The 21,795-nt window shown below is 43.9% G+C and overlaps 1 protein-coding gene across 6 annotated transcripts in view; it reads right to left on the minus strand.

Moving 5' to 3' along the window:
- The window catches only part of MAPK10 (mitogen-activated protein kinase 10), a 225,283-nt gene that overhangs the window by 84,664 nt on the left and 118,824 nt on the right, over positions 1 to 21,795 (minus strand). The gene's annotated exons all lie outside the window — the stretch shown is intronic.

Consider the following 21,795-nt stretch of genomic DNA (forward strand, 5'->3'; position numbering starts at 1 on the left):
TGCTTGTCATCTCTTCTTAGACCCCAGAACACAAGACCATCTAATACTAAAAAACAGTGAGCAACAGGAATTCCCAGAACTTGGATTCCTTGCTTAGGAAATGCAATCAGTTGGCGCAAAGCCGGCTTTGATAGCTACGCTAGAAGTTTTTGGCGCGGGCTGGCACAGTAAATGCTCTGACGCTTATAGAATTCCTATAAGCATAGAGCACTTACCTCGCCAGCACACAAGGTGCAAGGGGAGTGGAGGTACCAAATTTGTGCCCTGTTCATTGCCTCCTCTGCTTGGCCGTGACACTGTGGGTGGGGTAACACTGTGGGTGGGGTAAGAGTGCTAGGAGGCATGTTGCACAGGGTGCGTTTAAGATTCAGGACAGTCCCGAGTCATAGAAAAGACTCTTAGGGCTAAATTCAGTAAATGGTGCCCAAATTTGAGCACCTAAAAAAAAAAAAAAAAAAGAACGCTAAGTGCTATTCTATAAATGGTCCTGAATTGGGTGCTACTTTTAGAATAATGCTGGGAGCCGCACCCAATTTTGGGCACGAGGATTTAAACCAACTGAAACTGGTGTGAACGCCGTGCCTAAATTAGGCGTGGATCTGTTGTATTCTAAATCAGTGTGCGCAAGTTCTAGGAATACCTATGACCTGCCCATGCCCCTCTTATGGCCACACCCCCTTTTCAGATCCACACATAAAAATTTATGCGCACATCTTTATAGAATACAAAGATACAAGCATAAATTCAAATTAATGGTTGATTGCTAGCGCCCAATTATTGATGCCAGTTGGCTCATTATTCAATCAAATTGTGCACACGAATTTGCATGCATAAGTTTGAGCATCATATATGGAATTTACTAGTTAGCCTGTGATTTGCTTAAGTACTCGGGGCCTGATTCTGTTAATGGCTCCGTAAGATAGGCGGCGTTAGGCACCTTATTGCTACCTAACTTAATTGCTTTAATTGGCTAGTCACCATGGTAATTGACTGCACCATTAAAAACCAATTAAAAACTTGGTTTTTTTAAAAAAAAGTACGCACCGGGAGGCACCTACTAGGGTAGTTGTCAATTACGTCTACAAGGTGCCTAGTGGTTCTTAAGGTCAAAGTAAGCGTGGTTAGGGATAGAGATGATCTCAGGCGCCGTGAGCCAAGATTCTCAGAAGAACTTAGGCGTCTGAAATGGAGGCCAGTAAAACCCTAGCCTAAATTACTGGCGCATAAAGTGCCCTTAGCCGTGATGGAGGAGTGTGTGGCACAGTGGTTGGAGCTACAGCCTCAGCACCCTGGGGTTGTGGGTTCAAACCCCGCGCTGCTCCTTGTGACCCTGGGCAAGTCACTCAGTCCTCCATAGCCCCAGGTACGTTAGACAGATTGTGAGCCCACCAGGACAGAGAGGGAAAAATAGTCGAGTACCCGATTGTAAAACCGCTTAGATAATCTTGATAAAAACCTAATAAAATTTGAAAACTTAAAACAGCACCTAAGCGTGATTGACACGTGGCCAGTGCCTTTTTGATAGGGAGCTACCAATTTAGGCACCATTTATATTTATTTATTTTGAAAATTTCTATACCATCCAATTCCTCTAGGCGGTTTACAATATGTTCACATACATAATATTTTAAAACAGTACAAAAGAGGGAAAAATCATCAAAATTTACATTACACAGTTAATCCTCGATCAGAACCAATCAAACCTTATAACCATTAAAAAACAATTGTGTTTTGAAGAGTTTTCTGAAAGTTTCTCTATTGGCATATTTCCTTATAGAACAATTGGTTGTAACATCACTTCATTGTCACAAAGATATTGAAACGCTTAAGATGGATTGATTTTTGGTTTTCTGTAGTCGGTTCTGCACTGGAGCTGTGCCTCTTTGCTTTCAGAGCTATACATCTGCTTGGTTTGCTGGCTTGGGGAAAGAGCAAAGGCAGTGGTGGGGAACGAGGGCTACAATCCAGTTGGGTTTTCAGGATTTCCCCAACAAATATGCATGAGATCTATTTGCATGCACTAACTCCATTGTATGCAAATAGATCTCATTTATATTGTTCCCCACCCCTGAAAAAGGACTTATCAAACTGAAACCTATTGCATTTAATGAGGTCTCTCACCATGTTAACTCCAGTGAAAAAGACATCATATTGAAAAGAAAATGGAGTGAAAGTGATTTCATGTGGGATGTGGGATAAGCACAGCAGCTTCAAATGGGAAGGGCTAACATTTACAAAGGCTATTTACAGAATATTATAAGCCACACACAAATTGTCCCATTAGACATTAAGGGCTCCTATTACAAAGGTACGCTAGCGTTTATAGCGCACGCACCAAATTTGCGCCCGCTATAGCGTGCGCTAACCAAAAAACTACTGCCTGCAGGAGGCAGTAGCATCTAGCGCACGCTATTCCATGAATTAAGGCCCTAACGCACCTTTGTACAAGGAGCCCTAAGATTTTTACAAGCCCATACACCTGTTGTAAATGTTAATGCCTTCATAGGGGCCAGCTCTGCGAGTGCTGTGGGTGTCCGAGCACCCCCAATATTTTTGGCACATGACCAGGGCCAGCATGCGGTCTGGGCATCTCTTCCCCTTCTATACTTCTCCCTCTCTTCGCCTCACCTTCCTGGTCTTCTTTCAGTCTTCTTGTTTGAAAGTGCCCCAGCATAGTAGCCATTCTCACTGCCCCAAAGCTTTCCCTCTGCCACAATCCCCCCCCCCCGATGCAATTTCCTGTTTCTGCCTGGGAGGATTGCATTAGAGGGAAAGCTTAGGGGCAGTGCCAGCAGCTTGAGAAAATGGCTGCCATGTCAGGGACCCTCTGGACAAGAAGACTGAAAAGAGACCAGAAAGGTGAGGGGAAGGGAGAGAGGGAGAAGGGCATAAAAGGAGAAAATATATTCAAACCGCAGGGCCCCCTATAACTGTTTTAAGTTAGCCCAGGGGTAAGGGTGGGGGTGGTGAGGGATGAGTGCAGAAGAAAACGCAGATGGGGTGAAGGAAGGAGAGAGAGGTGCCAAGCACTGGGAAGGAGAAAAGAAAGATGTCAGACAACAGGAGGGAGTGAGGAAGGAGATGGTGCACAGGTATGAAGGAGAAAGGGAGAGAGGGAGGAGATGATGCATAGGTATGGAGGGGAAGGGGAGAGAGAGGGATGAGATGGTGCACAGGGAGGAAGGGGAAGGGAAGAGAGAGAGAGGAGATGTGCACAGGGAGGGAGGGGAGATATATAGAAGAAATGCTTCTTATGGATAGATGGAAATAGGGGAGAAGAAAGAAGGAGGAGATGATACACATGGATAGATGAGAAGGGAAGACATGGAAAAGTGGATAGATTTTGAGAAGAAAGGAGAAAAATAGAAGAAAGTTGAATGTTAAAAGTTAATTCCAAAGATGGATGTGCTGTATGGCAGAAAGTGAAGAAGGAGAGAAAACCAGCAAATGGCTAAGAAGGCTCTGGAAACACAGTTAAGGGCACAGCAGAAGGAAGTTCAACCAGAGACTGGGAAAAGATGATTAGAAAAATAAAATCAGCAGGCAACAAAAGGTAGGGAATATGATTTTATTTTCAATTTAGTAATTGAAATGTGTCATTTTTGAGAATTTATAGCTGCTGTCTATATTTTGCACTGTTCAGGAATAAATTAATTTTTATTTCTCTGGTATTTACTGCACACATAGCCTGGCATCTTAGGATTTCATTTGTGTATATTAGTACTCTTAGATTGTTGTCCTGTATTTACATAGTAGTCATCTGTGTCCTGCATATGTGACCAAGGCCAAGTATTCTGGTAGGAATGAATGTTGAGAAGCATACAGTGTAGTTTTATTTTGTGGTTAACCATTATGTATTGTTAATAAGATTATATTGTGTATGTATTTATGAAAATTGAATGAAAAAATGGCATTATAATTAGTACTATTCTGGGTGTGGGGTTAGGGGCAGAGCTTGGGTGGAGCTTTTGAGCACCCCCAATCAATTTGAAAAAGTTGGCTTCTATTTTAGCGTGATCTTGCCAGGCTAAAGGGATGAGACTTCTGTAGTTACAATCGAAGCAGTTTGCTTATTATATACAGATTCTTATTTTGTAGCTGGGGCAATGAAGGTTTAAGTGGCTTGCCCAGAGTCACAGGGAGCTGCAGAGGGAATCAAACCCAGTTCCCCGGGTTCTCAGGCCACTGTAGTAATCACTAAGCTACTCCTCTACTCCGGCACTGAAGTACGTTGCTAGCATTCCATAAGAATAATTACATGCATACGAGTCCTCTTAAAATAGGTCATTACCTGCATTATTATGGTCCCTAGATGATGGTGCCACCATGGTGAACAGCCCCCTTCCTTATTTCCTGATCTTGGCCCTGATTGAGCCTTCTGGCCAACATAGAACAAACCATACAACTTTAGCAGTAAGCCTGAAGGGATATGAGCTACAACAGGGAAGAGTAACAGTAGAGAATCCCAAGTGCAGCCAATGCCCAGCGTACCGAATAGTCATAGAGAAAGAAAGAAAGGAAAGAGCTGGTTGTGTTCGAGTTGTATGTAATCCCACTGAGCATAACTCATGCAGAAAGAATCAGGAGTTGTCTGCAGTAATTGCACGCACCAGATTAGCTTAATTACTAGTTACCCTCATCCTGTCACATGGTGGACAAAATCTGAGCGGTGGGCCACTCAAAAATTTCCCACATTATTTTCCAGATTCGCAGTTAAGGAAAACATATGGCTGCAATCATTTGATATACAGTAGGTTTTCACCTGTGGTAAATCACTTGTGAACAGTGGAGCCGTCAGTGGTGTACGCATCAACAACAGCACAGTTTAGTGATCGAGCCCATAAATCTCTCTGAGCATCAGACCCTGCGTAACATTATTGATCTTTAGCTGCTAGTATACAATTGATGTGCTGGTTTCGAAAAACGAGTAATTTTTACAGGTTCATGGCAGAGAACAATCTCTTGGCAAACTCACCACTATTTACCATTTGGGAATATATGGGAACTGACAATAAAAAAAAAAGCGTAAGAGGACTGATGGGTTATTGTGACTGAGTTCTAATAATGCTTCAAGTGATATAAAATTCCATAATAATAATCATGCTAAATAATATAATCAGTATTAAACCATCAAATAACATGACAACTAGCATGTGTTAAAAAAGTTCAGATATAAAGGGCCTGATTCTTTAAACGGGACCTAACAGTAGGTGCCTAAATCAGGGCACCTACCGAGTTAGGAACCTAACTTAAACTTTCTTTAAACCGGTAAATTGGTGCTGATAATTGAAAGGCTATTACAAAACAATTTTTAAAAATTAATTTTCAGGTAGGCACCTAACTCAGTAGGTGTCTACACCAAGGTGCCTACCCATGCTTACCCACTTAAGGGCAGAGTTTGGGCATGGAATGAGTTAGGCACCGGTATTTTAGGCCAAAAAAAACTCTGGTCTAATATACCGGCAACTAAGTTGCAGATGCCAAGTGATGCCTGATTCCATTTAGGTGCCACTTCACACGATTCTATCAATGGTGTCTAACTTTGAATGACATGCGGTAGGTGCCACTTTCCTAGGTGCCCACCGATTTAGGTGTTGTTTATAGAATAAGGTTCAAAAAAATGTATTACAATATATATGAAAAAAAGTGCAGCCAGGGTTTCTGGTGTCCACTTTAACCTATAAATTGGCCTGCAGAGTTTTGTGAGCGTCTTAGCGATGCTAACAGACTGGCCGCAGCCTCCACTGCACGTTCTCTTTGCTTCAGTCCCACCCATCCTCTGATGTAACATCCTGTTTCGGTCTGGGACAGACCACGGCAGAGGGAAAGTGCAGTGGAGGCCGCAGGCAGCATATTAGAATGGCTGCGGTGCCGGAGATTCTCTGCAGGCCGTAATTAATTTTTAAACTTAGATCGGGAAGGCCAGGGGGACACTGGATGAGGGACAAGGGGAGACAAAGGGGAAGCATGCCAGCCTTCAGGGGGCCCCCTAAAGACACAGGGCCAAGGGTAACTGACCTATTTGGCCTAAAAGCTCTTCTTGAAGTACACGGGAGGAGGGGGTTCAAAGAGAGAGGGATATGCCGGACTGAGGGTGGGTGGGAGGTGAAGAGGAAGAAATAATGGGCCTGTAAAGAGAAGAGATGGAGATAGACGGTGAGCAGTGGGATGGAGGGAGGGAAGGAAAAGACAGGAAGAAACGTTAGACTCAAGGGGTGCTGTGGAGGGAGGGGGTACAGAGATACTGGATAGGAGGGTAATTGGAAAGAGAAAGGGAAAAATGGTGGACTGTGGGATGGGGAGGAAGGAGGGAAAGAGATGCTGGATGAAAGGGTAGTTGAGAAGAGAAAAGGGAGAGATGGTGGATCTGGGGATGCTGGGATCCATCACTGTAGCCGCTCTTTCACTCTTTGGGCCACCGGCAGCGTGAGTGAAGTAAATAAGTTGCTTTCTCTTGCTTGGAAGCTTTCCCTCTGCTACTGCTTCCTGTCCCTGCTTAGGCACGAAGCAGTAGCAGAGGGAAAGCTTCCAGGTTGCCAAAGGCAGCGTGTTTACTTCACTCATGCTGCCTTCGGCAGACCCGAAGAATGCACGCATAGCTGCCTAATCGGATCCCATGGAGGAGAGGAACACAGGGGGGTCACTGAGGGATCATGGGGGGGGGGGGGGTTGGAAATAGAGAAATGTTGGACTGTGGTGATTGAGAGAAAAAAAATGAAGAGATGCCAGACCTACGGGGGAGGGAAGGGGAGGACAGAGATGCCAGACCATGGTAAGGATGAGGAGAAGGGAAGCAGAGAAGAGGAGATACCAGACCACAAGAAGGGAGAAAGGGAAGAAGAGAAATGTCGGACTACTGGAGGGAGAGGGAGATTCTAGACCAGGGAAGGTAAGGAGGAGAGAGAGGTAGATTAGAGGAGGAAGAGAAGGATAGGGAGATGCGAGACCACAAAGGGGGAGGAAGGAAGGGAGAGAGATGATAGACTGTGGGAAAGAGAGGAGAAAGAGAGGAGGGGGAGAGAGAGGAGAAACTGCAAAGGGATGGAGGGGAAGGAGAAAGAGAGGGAAGAGATGGTGTATAAGGATGGGAAGTGAAGAGAGATGCAAGAAATGCTGTTTAAGAATAAAATGGGAATAAGAAAGAAAGAGGATACTAGGATCCATCTAGCCTAGTATCCCGATGGTATACATGGATGGAGGGGAGTGGAGGGGAAGGGCAGAGAGAGAGAGAGAGAGAGAGAGAGAGATAGATGGTGTACATAGATAGATGGGAAGGTAAGATATGGAACAGTAGATAGATTTGAGAAAGAAGCAGAAAAATTGAAAAAAGTTAAATATTAAAATGCCAAAGATGAATGTAGAGCAAAAAGTGAAGGAGAGAAAAATAGCAAATGGATAAGAAGGCCCTGAAAACTCAGTTAAGAGCACAAACAAAAGGAAGTTCAACCAGAGTCTGGGAAAAGATGATTCGACAAATAAAATCACCAGACAACAAAGGTAGGAAGAATAATTTTATTTTCAATTTAGCAATTGAAATATGGTGGTTTTGAGAACGCAGTCTATATTTTGAACTGTTCAGGAAGAAATGCATTCGCTTCTATTTCTCTAGTGTTGTACTGCATGCAGAGTCTGGCATCTTTGGATTTCATTTGTGTATATTAGGACTTTTAGTTTGTGGTCCTGTATTTGCATAGCATTTATCTGTGTTCTACATGCATCTGTGTTCTTCAGGTGTTCTGGTAGAAATGAATGCTGACAAGCCATACAATGTGTTTTGTGTAGTTTAAATTTGTGATTAACCATTATGTATTGTCAATACAATTATATTGTGTGTGTATATTACAAATAAATGGGGAAAATGGCATTAATATGGGGGCAGGATCTGGGGCAGAGCCTGGATGGGGTTTGAGGCAGAGCTTGAGCACCTCCAATCATTTTGGAAAAGTTGACCCTTATGGTTAGCATATCTAGATTTAAGAAAAGTTTGGACAAATTCCATAGTCTGCTATTAAGACAGCCGTGGAGGAAGCTACTGCTTGCCCTGGAATTGGTAGCATGGAATGCTGCTACTATTTGGGATTCTGCCAGGAACTTGAGACCTGGATTGGCCGCTGCTGGAAACAGGATACTGGGCTAAATGGACCACTGGTCTGACAGTGTCTGGCTATTCTTATGCTCTTATGAGGTTTGCACAAGGGAAGTGAATGTGAGTTACATTTAGATATAACTGTCATTACTCCTGTCCCCACAAGCTTACAACCAGCTTTGTGTCCAAGGCAATAGAGGATTTGTCCAAGATCACAAGGAAAGCAGTGGGATGTGAAGTTGGTTTCCCTGATTTTGAGCTCACTGTTCTAAACATTTGGCTAGGAATGACTAGCCAGCATTTATATCTGAGAGATCTGACCAGTCTTTACACGATCAAGATGTAATCTACATGAAGTCTGACTACGGTACACACCAACAAAGGTCATTTTTTTTGCTTAGTGTTCCAAAATGTCTGCAGCTTTCGATATTTTGGCTACAAAAGTGCAACTTACAAGAAAGATTCAAAGATGTCCTGTCCTCTAAGGCAGTCTCATCTCACACTATAAAATCTCTCTCTGAGCTGAAGGGAAATGCTATACAGAATTTCAGCAGATTAACTTTCCTGTATTTTTGCAAGAATAAGACAGCATCTGAAGCAAATACAAAGGCGCCTGTAGCCCTAGCCAGTTTGGAGTTGTTCTCACGGGTTATTTTACACTGCGTGGCAAACCAGGGGTGCATCTTCAGAGATGTCACCCTGACTTGCAGGATTATTCTCAATGGATACTGTACTTGGGTCCAAGTCAGGACCTGTAGAACTGGAGGGCAACTGCAAAACTAATCCACACTCTCTACTTTTCCCCAGAATTTAATAACTCAGTATAGGCCAGAATTGGAGTTATAAACCAAAGATTTGCTGAAAAATAGTCTTCAAGCAAAACAGACTCATAACAACAACAGGTAGAGAGCAAAAAATAACAGTCATCACACTCAAGATGTTGAGGTTAGAGACAGTGGCAAGAATCTACGCTATCATTTGAAAGGAAGCTGTGGAATGAGAGGGCATAGGATGAAATTAAGAGGTAATAGGCTCCGGAGTAATCTAAGGAAATACTTTTTTACAGAAAGGGTGGTAGATGTGTGGAATAGCCTCCAAGAAGAGGTGGTGGAGACAGAGACTGTGTCTGATTTCAAGAAAGCCTGGGATAGGTACATGGGATCTCTTAGAGAGAGGAAGACATAATGGTTACTGCGGATGGGCCATTTGGCCTTTATCTGCCATCATGTTTCTATGTAGAGGCCTGCCTCCATAAATCTAGAATATCTTATTCCGGTCATATATAAATACAGACGAAAAGATATGATGTGGGTCTCTGACAGCTGCAGTGAATATCTGTGCAACTTGTTATACGAAACTCTTTTGAACCCTGGATAGTAACCCTCCCATGGAAAAAAACGACACAGATTGCCCGGTGAGAATGACTGTGGGATCATGCTGTTCAACTCAGATTGCCAGATGAGAATGACTATTACTCTAATTTTAAAGAAGTGGCCTTAATTGGAGACACCAGCTCTAGGAACATTGTAGATCCCTGACTCCATTATGAATAGGTAATGGGATGTAGTTCACAAGTGTGGTGTTTTCACAGTTCATTAGTGACTGGGAGTTTGAACACAGCACCTTTTCATTATACCATAGTCTGACTAATGGAAAACCTGAATTTGCAGTTAACATAGTTCAAAAAAGTCAGGGGTGACAAGTTTCCTGAAAAGCTATATTAGACAGGAGAAACATACCTACAGAAGGCACAACTAGCAGCCCTATTCAATGGTTGTTGTCCAGAGGACCATGTACAAAAGTATCTGCTGCCTAGAGTAACTGAAGGGAGCAGTTGATCAAGTCACAGAGCACCAGCACAGTTGAAGCTATCAAGATCACATAGCCAAAATACTCCCAGATCCAATTGTTGGTCCAATGGTGTGCATTGAACTATGGGATTTCCATGAAGAAAGTGGCTCCATGCTCATACATAATGGAGCTAGATGGACACTTTTAACAAAATTACAGATGGTTCTTTAGGGCTAGCAAACCATAGCCCTGGGACATAGAGGCTGTACCATCTCTTGATCTATTACGTCATGACCTCCAAAGCTCGATGAATCTGAAACAAGAAAGTCTAGAGAACTAAAAAGATGAAGTGGAAATTCTGCCAACACCATGCTACATTTAAACTAGATTAATAAAGACATCATCAAAGCTTAAGGACTTTGGGAAATAATTCTATAAAAGCGATGCTGAATTTACATGCTCTTTATACATGTAAATGATTAGAATGATGGCATATAAGCACATAAAGTATGCATATAGGTAAATGCCCAAATCCATGATCACTATTTTGTAAATACATGTGCATTTTACAGGTAGGTATATACATAGGTGGAGTCTGAGAGGAGCATGGGCAGGACACATACTTAGGCATGTTACTTATAGAATGCTAGTAAGGTACATGCACATTTCTGGCATTTAGACCCGATATAAAACATGGCAGCTTCTCTCAAAGTTCCCCACAAAGATCCAAAAGTTCATTCACTTTAGAGCATTTCTATATCAGGACAGTATCCATGTTGCACAGCCTTTTCTTTCAGCAGCCTTTCTTAACCATCTTTAAGTACCTTTTGACTTAATTCACACATTCTTAAACATTTCCATTTAGAAGGTGCTTAAATAATAAAGTTCTGTTCCACTTTTCCAGCTGAGGGCTGTAAGCTGTGACATTAAAGTGCTTTCCAGGCTCAGTTTCTGCTAGTGCTGCCCAGTTTCAAGGGTTCTTGATAGAAAATAGACTACTGCTGCTTGAAGCCCACTGGCTTCCAAAAGAAAATGCCAGTTCTTGGTTACCTTCAATCCACAAAAATAATTTCACTCATTCTATAACGTGTGCATTCATCTGCCTCAAACTCTCAGCTGTTTAAATTATTGGCTACATTCAGTACCTATTGCTAGGTTGCTGTTTCTAAATACAATGCCCTTTTTTTTTAATACAATGCCAATGTTCTGCTATGTCCCTTGTATATGCCTTTCACCTCTCGGGGTGGAAGCAGGTGAAGAGCATTGACTGAACTCTGAAGACTTTCTTAGAGATCAGACTCCACAGATGTCCCTTGAAAGGAGGAATGATGGCCTAGTGCCTAACCCTCAGTAAGCCTAGTTCTAAGAGAGAGGTTGTAGAGGCTCAGCAGTTTTCACAGTTAGGCAATAGTGTAGCCTATACTGTTAGGGTTTCATAAAAAGTGTTTTAGTCTAGATCAATATTTTAGGTTGCATTTCAGGGCATAGGATCTGCTTAGGGCACAAATAGCTGTTGAGAAAAGTCTCTATTTGGTGTGAATTCCGCCCACTCGAAGGTGGAGCTTCTTGATTTATAGGCTCTTCAGCCAACCATGCCCTGGTCGTTGCTTTGGTAGAATTTTTCTGCCCTTTCTTTATTCTTCCAGGTGAAAGTACTTCTGCAACCACAGTATGACTAGGAAACATTGTGTCACCAAAGCTGCTGCTCAGGTTATAGATTCTGTCTCTGTGCAAACAGAAAATGCTACTCAGGCAGAGGGAGTGGCTTCATGTGCAAGCTGTCTTCACCTCAAATCCCTCATGAAGGAAGTAAAGGAACTGAGAAAGGAGGTGGCAAGACTGAGAAGCATCCATGAGAATGAGAGGTACATCGATAAAAAGGTTCATGAAGTGTCAAAGATTTCCAGCAGTGGGGAAAGAAGAGGCTGTGCTGAGGGAAGATTATGCAAGACTGATACTGTGACTCCACCCACCCTTGAATTGAAGAACCAGTATGCTTCCCTGGAAGTGGAGGAGATAAGAGCATCCCAGGAAAAGGAAGGACCAAAGCTTGAAATCCCAAAAATTACTGGATCTGTGACCACTAGGAAGCATAAAGTAGTGGTGGTTGACAATTCCCTTCTGAGAGGTACAGAAGCATCCTTGTGCAGACCAGACATGATGTCCAGGCTGTCTGCCTGGTGCCAAAATCCAAGATGATACGGAGAGCTTGCCAATACTCATCAAACCTGATGATTATTATCTGATGCTCCTCATTCACGTTGACACTAATGATACTGCCAGGTACCCCTGTGGACTATCATGGCTCTGGGAAAGATGGTGAGCAAACAAGTGCGCAGGTGGTATTCTCATCCATCCTCCCTGTCGAGGATAAAGACCAGGGCAGAGAAACTTGCATCCTGGAGATGAATGCGTGGCTACATGGAAGGTATCATTGGGTGTGATTGTATGTGATGATCTTAAAGTGGCCAAACAGGTTGAAAGGTGATGGTGAATGTTAGAAGGATGTTAGGGTATATAGGGAGCGGTATGGCCAGTAGGAAAAAAGAGATATTGATGCCCCTCTATAAGAATCCGTTGAGACCTAATTTAGAAAATTGTGTACAATTCTGGAGGCTGCACCTTCAAAAAGATATAAAAAGGATGGAGTCGGTCTAGAGGAAGGTTACTAAATTGGTGCATGGTCTTCATTATAAAATGTATGGGGACAGACTTAAAGATCTCAATATGTATGCTTTGGAGGAAAGGCGGGAGAGGTGAGATATGATAGAGACGTTTAAATACCTATATGGCATAAATACGCATGACAGAGAAAGCAGTGGGAGCGGACAATGAGCAATCCACAAGAGCCAGAGGTATGAGTCAAAGCCTTGTTTATTTTAATCCAGGACATACAGCAACATGGACCCAACACAGAACTATGTTTCGGCGAACATTAGCACCTGCATCAGGGGTCACTGTAAATTGGAATTCACAAAGCACAATGAATTCTTTGTTGATGCATAATAATAATAATAATTTATTTCTTATATACCGCTATACCGTGAGGTTCAGAGCGGTTTACAGTAAAGATTCAAAAAAGATGCAATAAAATAAAATAAATGAGAGGTGATATGCTCAGGAGTACCATGTTTCCCTGAAAATAAGAAAGTGTCTTGTATTAATTTGGGGCCCAAAAAAGGCACTAGGTCATATTTTCGGGTAGGGCTTATTTTTTTCATGTACATGATCATCTCTCCCTTCACCCCAATTCTTCCTCTTTCCTTTCCCCCACATCTGCAACATCTTTCCTCCCCACTCATCCATCCCCTTGTGCCTTCCCTCTGCAGCATTTTTCTATCCCTCCATCCCTTCCATCCCCCTGTGCAGCAAAACCCTTGCCCAGCTTCCATCCTTCCCTCCCTCTCATTCCTCATGCAGCAGAACCTTTGCCCAGCTTCCATCCCTTGTGCAGAACCCTTGAGCAACTGCCGTCACCCCACCATGCAGCCGAACCGCTGTACCCTCTATCCTTCCCTCCCACCCGATCCCCGCTGACCACGATCATAAATACCTTCCGGCATAGGAGCGTTGGGCCAGCAGCACTCACAGGCTGCTTTGCGGCCTTCTCACTGGGGCTTTCTGTGTACTGATATCAGTAACACGGCACATAGAAGGCCCCAGCGAGAAGGCCTTGAAGCAGCCATCATTTGTCCAGGTTTTGGACAGCCCCAACGAGCTCCGGTTGCATCTGAAGGGCCTCTGAGCTTGGGTGGATGATGTCACACATATCCAAGCATGCTTCAGGCCCTCCAGGCACAGCTGGAGCTTGTCTAGAAGAAAAGAGGAGACTGTGGGGGCGGAGCTGGGAGCAGAATGAGGCAGGGCTGGACAGATTTAAGAACCACTGTACTAGAGCATTTCTTTATAATGTGGGTAATTTTCCCACATCAGGAGTTGGGCAATAATAAAATCATATATTTTTGCAATCGAAAGACATGTTTCTTCATAGAACTGCTTTGGATTATTGCCCTTATTCTACAGAGAGTACGTAACTTAATGAAATAAGAGTGATATTTTCATATGCAATCTAAATGACTGCTGACGAACAAAACAACTGTTGAATTTTCTGCTGGGGATACTGCCTTCTGCTTATCTTCCAAAGACCAATACACACCATAATATCTGTTAAACAATCATCTTACATTTTCCCACATTTCATGAATCTTGAATACTACACGACCATTCATACAAATTATGATGTTGAATTGCAGCAATGTGTTCCAAGACCATCTGGAGGAAAATAAGGACACAGACAAAATAAACAGATCCGTGGTTTTCAGTAAATACGCTTGAATGAGCCCACCTGATTATGAGCAGCAGTGTCTGCCAATGCCTGAAATTTCATTTTCATTTTTTATTTATTCAATCCAGCATCTATCTGGCACCCTTACTGAGGGCACATGAAATGTGATTATGAATAACCAAAAGCAGAAGAACAAAAGATATTGAGTGGTAAAGGAAGCAATCTGCCTGGAAAATGATATCTGGGAGTCTTCCTTATGAAAAAAAAAAAGGCATGGAGATGAAAAGAAGATAGGCGCAGAGAAGGAATTTGTTTAGGACTACAGTAAGAAATCAGAGAAGAAAGACAGGAGGGAGCATAACCATGAATGTATTTAACAACAAAACAAAAGGGCCAATATTGAGAGTGAGAACATGCGAGGCAGCCTGCAGCAATCCCAGATAGTCAATGCTGAGGTCATATCCGGCCACTAGAATTAAATATCCAGGTCAAAGTTCACCACCGAGGACTTAGCTGGCCGAACCAATATTCAACAGCTGACCTGCTTTTCAGGCGAGTCTATCTAACCACTAGCCTTAGCCGTAGTTGCTGAATGTTAGCAGTCACATGACATAGCTGTCACCAGCCAATCCAGGGAATAGCTGGCCGGAGCTGTTCCTGGCCGGCCAAATAGCGCTGAATATAAACCATTCTGAGCTCCCTTGGGATAGGGTTAGAGATCTCTAGATTTCCCCAGACATGTCCGGGGATCTGGACGTCATTTTAAAACCCGGCACTTTGTCCAGGTTTTGAAAAGCTTCTGGCAATGAGCGATGTCAGGATGGCATTCACGCATGCGCAGATGCAACGTGGTGACATCACGTGCTTGTGCGTGACAGCACAAAAGCGCATGCACGAATGCCGTCCGACGTCACTCCTTGTTCGTGCAGGTCGACAGGGGTGAGGTGTGGGGGCAGGCCTGGGGGCGAAATGGGGCATGGCCAGAATTTGAGTGCCCAGATGCTGTTATGAGATAGGCACTTCCTACACTGCATTGGCACACCTGCAAGGGGGCAACCAGCTGTAGAACTGCCCTCTATATCATTCCTCTGGTTCATCAAGTGGGTGGTACTTGATTCACAGTTCACCTCGAGATCTCATATTCACCAGGTGGTAAAATCAGGATTTTATAAACTATGGGGCTCATAATCGAAAGAGAAAAAAGTCCAAAAACCAGCCTAAGTCAGCACTTGGACGAACATTGTCAAAATACGTCCAAGTGCTGATAATAACAACGGGTTTTGGACGTATTTCTAAACGACCTAGGCCTGAACGACCATCACTAAACGGGGCATTTCAGGAGGAGTGTCGAGGGCGGGAGTTGGGCAGGATGTGGGCCGGCTTAGACTTAGTCATACTGCATGCATAACCAAAAGTTATACAGCACAGGATCGACAGAACTTGGACCTTGTGACTTAGACCATGTAAAACATGGTCTAAGTTACAAAAACCCACCTAAAGTCACCAGATAAGTACTGCAAACACATAATACAGAACCCCATGCACTACCCCAGTGATCACCGAACCTACCCCACCCCATAAAAATCGTAATCACACCTTTAAAATTCAGCCTCCAGACCATCATCACCTGGCAGCCTGGCTTAGGAAAGCCTAGTCGTCCTGCACAGAGGCATCTTAAGGGTTAGGGGCCCTTGGAGAGGAAGCCCCATGCCCATAAGCCCCTGTAATCCCTGCATTGATACTGAAACATGTGCACTCCCCTATACACCCCCAAAACCCTTTTGTACTGGCATATAAGGGACTATTGCAGCCCTTGGGCTATTGGGGTGATAGTTAAGTGGGGCTAGGGGATTCTGGAGTAGAGAGCTGCACGGGAACGGGGATGACGGGAATCCCGCGGGACCCGCGGGGATCCCGCGGGTTCCCCCTTTGGGTCACGGGGATCCCGTGGGGACGCCCCCTAGGGTCGCGGGGATCCCGTGGGGACGCCTCCGAGGGTCGCGGGGTTCCTGCGGGGTTGGATCGCAGCGGGGTTGGTCGAGCCGCGAGGGTAGTCTCCTTCTCCTTACCTGCCCTGTCGCAGCACACATCCGACCGGAAATCTTCCCGATGTCAGCGCTGACGTCGGAGGGAGGGCTTAAGCAAAGCCCTCCCTTCCTCCGACGTCAGCGCTGACATCAGGAAGACTTCCGGTCAGCTGTGTGCGGCAGGGCAGGTAGGAAGAAGGCAATGGCGTACGAAAGAGGGGGGAGGGGGCGGTCCGCCCCGGAGAATGTGCACAGCCGGTCAGGTCCCCCGATCGACCGACAACAGGCCCGGCCGACAAATCTCCCTGCCCTGTAGCCGCGAATCTAAATTACCTCTTACAGCAGCTTCACTACTCCAGCTGCTGTAAGAAGGTAATTTAGATTCGCGGCTACAGGACAGGGAGATTTGTCCGACCGGGCCTGTTCTGTTGTCGGTCGGGTGCAAAAGCGCCACAAAGGTGGAGGCAGGGAGGGAGGAAAGGTGGAGTGGAGAAGAAAAGACGCTTAAGGGGGGAGAAGGCCGCTGAAAGTACTGGGGAAGACAAATGGGTGGAAAAGAACGCTGAAAGGACATGGGGTAAACGGGAGGAAGGGGGGGGAAGGACCCTGAAAGCACTGGGGAAGACAAAGGGGTGGAGAATGCCACTGAAAGGACATGGGGAAGACAGAGGGGGGAGAAGGCCGCTGAAAGGACATGGGGAAGGCAGAGAGGGGAGAAGGATGCTGCCTGACAGGACATGGGAAAGATGGTGGGGGAGAAGGACACTGAAAGGAAATGGGGAAGAGGGAATGGGAAGAAGACGCTGGCAGAGAAGAAGACAGAGGTGCCAGACTATGGGGGGAGCGGAGGGAAAAAGATGGGTGCCAGACCAATTTGGGAGGGGGAAGAAAGGGAGAGGCACAGTAACAGAGCAAATGGAAGACACAGAGAGAAGAGAGGCAGTGGATGGAAGGAATTGAATGAGAACATGAAGAAAGCAGAAAGCAGGCAATAAAGGTAGGAAAAAAATTATTATTTTTTTTTTTTTTTGCTTAAGGATAAAGTAGTATATTAGTTGTGTTGATAAAAATTTATAAACATTAGAGGCTCTGGTAGAAACCCGTTTACAAAGTATGTATTCTTCCCAATTAATATTTCCAAATTAATAAAGTCTTTTTGCTTATTTTTAAATGGGTTTCTACCAGAGCCTTTAATTCAGTAGCATAATTAAATAAAATAACTATTTCTGTAGTTTATAGGGACAGGCGGGGACGTAGGGGATTCCTCGCGGGGACGGGTGGGGACGGAGGGGATTCCTCGCGGGGACGGGTGGGGACGGAGGGATTCCTCGCGGGGACGGGTGGGGACGGGTGGGATTTCTGTCCCCGCGCAACTCTCTATTCTGGAGGTGGTTTGGGGGGCTCATCGTCACCTATAAGGGAGTTGTAGTGAGGAGAAGCCATGGCATCCTTTTTGTGAAGTTCATAGCAGTGCCCTGTAAGTTACCCCTCTATTTAGGTGCCATGTCTGGGTGTTCAGTCTATCACTTTGCAGACCCCTCCCACATCCAAAAGGACTTGTTCTAGGCGTTTCTGACTTGGACAAAAAGTTGGACGAAAATGTGGTATAAAGATGGACTATTTAACGGCTTGGACGATCAGATCGGCAGGACGTATACTTTGATGATTTTCGAAACGAAAAAAAATTGGGACGTATTTTTCAAATGTGTCCTAAGCTCTTTTTTAGTTTGGACGACTTGCGACTTGTACAAAAACAGACTTAGATGTTCCTTTCGATTATGCCCCTCCATGTACTTTGCAATGGCTTTAACCCTTGCTACAGCCTATTAATTTTCATGTTGCTATATAGTCCATGATTATTCCAGCCATGGTCTATTGCAGGTAGGCAATTCCGGTCCTCGAGAGCCACAGACTGGTCAGGTTTTCAGGATATCCTCAATTAATATGTATGAGATGGATTTGCATGCACTGCCTCCTTGAGATGAAAATCTATCTCATGCATATCTATCTCATGTGGCTATCCTGAAAACCTGACCTGCCTGTGGCTCTCGAGGACCGGAATTGCCAACTCCTGATCTATTGTAACTCTACTTGGCCTACTGACTGTGAACTTGTGAGCATTTCACCAGCTACAGAATGTGATAGCACACATGTTGAGTGGGTGTAAGTGTACTGATCACATTAAATTCTCTTTATTTAACCTTTCACTGGCTTCCAATTTCTGCACATATTCAAGTTAAGCTATTCACTTTGCAGTTTAAATCGCTGTATGATGTGCCTTCGCTTTCAGTGAAAAATGCCAGCACGCTGAATTTTGGGGACTTTTGAACATGTCATTTGGTAAGAGGTTGATAAAACCTTTGGTCTATTCCTGCTAGATTACAGCTGCCTTCTGCTCTTTGTTTAGAGACTTTTATTTGCTTCTGTAAGATATTCAAAACTTTTCTTTTTACACAAGATTTCTGATGTCTTTTTGGAAGTCTAGCTTCCTCTTAGGGGCAGTTCTCTGATTTTCCTATTAATGTCTTATGAATGCTCACATACTAAATGTTTATGTGATTTAAGGCTACTTTTACTAAGGCGTACTATGTTTTTTAGCGTGCGCTAACCACGTGCTAAACGCTAACGCGTGCATGCTAGTTTATGGACGTATTAGCGGTTAGCGCACGCATAGATTTAGTGTATGCTACACACGCGCTAAAACGCTTAGCGCAACTTAGTAAAACAGGAGGTTAATTGTTATACATGTGGAGGGGCATAATCGAAAGGGACGTCTAAGTCCGTTTACGTCCATCTCGCAAGTCGTCCAAAGTTAAAAACAGCTTAAGACACATTTTCGAAAAATACGTCCAACTTTTTTTTCGTTTCGAAAATCGTCTAATTATATGTCCTGCCGATCTGATGGTCCAAGCCGCTAAATCGTACATCTTTATACCACATTTTCGTCCAACTTTCCGTCCAAGTCCAAAACGCCTAGAACAAGCCCTGTTGGAAGTGGGAGGGTTCTGCAAAGTGATGGACTGCACACCCAGACATGCCACCTAAATAGTGGGGTACCTTACAGGGCACTGCTGTGAACTTCACAAAAAGGGTGCCATGTCTTCTCCTCCCTACAGCTCCCTTATAGGTGACGGTGAGCCCACAAAACCACCTCCAGAATTCCCTAGACCCACTTATCTACCACCCCAATAGCCCTTATGGCTGCAGGAGCCACTTATATGCCAGTAGAAAAGGGTTTTGGGGGTGTATAGGGGAGTGTACGTTTAAGTATCAATGCAGTGATTACAGGGGCTTATGGGTCCCTAACCTACCCCCAAGATGACTTAAGCCGCCTCTGTGCTGGACGACTAGGCTTTCCTATGCCAGGCAGCCAGGTGATGATAGTCTGGAGGCTGAATTTTAAAGGTGTGATTAATATTTTTATGGGGGTGGGGGTGGGTCAGTGATCACTGGGGTAGTGTGAGGGGGTCTGTATTATGTGTTTTCAGTGCTTATCTGCTGAGTTTAGGTGGGTTTATGTGACTTAGACCATGTTTTACATGGTCTAAGTCATAACGTCCAAGTTCCGTCGATCCTGGGCTGTATAACTTTCAGTTATACATGTTGTACGACTAAGTCTAAGCTGGCCCACGTCCCGCCCAACTCCCGTCCTCTACACTCCTCCCGAAATGCCCCGTTTAGCTTTGGTCGTTCAGTGGCACTATGAAGGCCTAGGTCGTTCAGAAATACGCCCAAAACCGTTTTTAGTATCGGCACTTGGACGTATTTGAGAAATGTTCGTCCAAGTGCCGACTTAGGCCGGTTTTTGGACGTATTTCTCTTTCGATTATGAGCCCCTTATTTGATTGTTTACTGCTTAGAATTTTAAATAGGTGGTTTATAATTAACCAGACATAGTGTTGAATCTTTGATGGTTTCCTTGATGGATGAGTTGAGAAGAGGAATTTATAAAAATAAAACCTTTAGTGTGGTATCATTTGATGTGTCATCTGCTTTTGATATGGTTGATACTCACAGTTTTACTACGTACTTTGTCTAATATGGGGCTAGGAGGTTACGTCATTGATTGGTTTGTTTCCTTCTTTCAAAAAATAGATTTATGCAAGTGAAAAGCAATGGATGCATTTCTAAAAAGCTGACTATAGATGGGGGGGGAGGATTCAGCAAGGTTCTGCACTGTCTGTGTTTTTATTCAATCTTTATCTGGCTTCGTTGGTAATGTACAATTTTTCTTTCTTCGGTCAGATTGGCAAAGTGGGTTGAAGAATAAATTGACATTATATTTGTGTGCAAGTAATGATTGGATGATGCATCATAGACTAGTTTTGAATCTTGCAAAACCAGAGTTGATGTTTGTAGGAAGGGTTGAAGATCCATTATGGCCAGAAGTTGTTGAGGTAAAGAGCATGGGGCTTACAGTGCAAAAGAAAATGAAAGTTAGTGCACCTTAGTAAAAGGATCCCAAAATTAACTATGGAACAAATTCATCATTCCTAAAATCAAACAAAAGTAAGACCCTCTTATTAAGCCACAATAGAGTAAAAGGAAGGTTAAGTTAATAATGTATAAGAGTATTTTCAAATGAATATCCAAGTCAGAATTGGAATGTCCTGTCCCAAAAAAAGTCCATCTCACAGCCCTTTTTCGAATAGGAAAATCATCAGGAGAAGGGCATTCTTGCACTGAAAATGTCCAAAATGAGCAGTCATTTTCCAAGAAGAAATATCCAAAATATGAACACCAAAAAACCAAATACAAAAATGTCAGTCTAGAGTCATTTGTACAAAAATAGCCATATAGATGTCCATACCAAGCAGAGGGGCAGTCTAGTGGTCAGACAACGGCATCCAGATAGAAATCCCAACTTAACTGCTTTATATATTATTGTGAGCCCTCCAGGAACAGATGGTTACGATGGTTCAGTGCCTTCCTGAATAATAGATCCCAAAGCATACTACACAACAATGCACCATCGAAACCAAAACCAATCAACTTCCAGATCATAAAACTTCTAAACTGCCTCTAGGAAATCAAAACTGGATGTCCCTCAACAAATTACAACTAAATGCCAAAACAAAATTCCTTTGGATCCGCAAAGAGCACTGCAACTGAACCCATCCCTCCATGCACTGAGACTCAATTACCAAAACTGTTGATCAAGCATGGTCCTTACTAAAAACTACTATCACCGAAGCGCAGAATCTCTACATTCCGCGGATAGCCAAAGGAAGGAAAAATATGAACAAAGGAGAACCAGCTTGGCTGATTAAAGGGGTGAAGGATGCGGTAAGGGAAAAGAGGAACTCGTTTAAAAAATGGAAACACGAACATACAATGGAGGCCTGGAACTGTCACAAGGCCGACCAGAAGAAGTGTCACAAGGCAGTAAGAGACCCCTAAAAGGTCTATGAGGAAAAGATAGCACAAAAGCCAAAAACTTCAAGCCCTTTTTCAGATATATAAAAGGGAAAAAACCAGCAAAGGAGGCAGTAGGCCCTCTCGATGATCAGGGAAGAAAAGGGTACATCAAGGAAGACAAAATGATTGCCAATAGGCTAAATTCATTCTTCGCGTCTGTCTTTACCAGGGAAGACACTGCATCTATG

The sequence above is a fragment of the Geotrypetes seraphini genome, chromosome 1 (assembly GCF_902459505.1).
Source record: "Geotrypetes seraphini chromosome 1, aGeoSer1.1, whole genome shotgun sequence".
Classification (NCBI taxonomy): domain Eukaryota; kingdom Metazoa; phylum Chordata; class Amphibia; order Gymnophiona; family Dermophiidae; genus Geotrypetes; species Geotrypetes seraphini.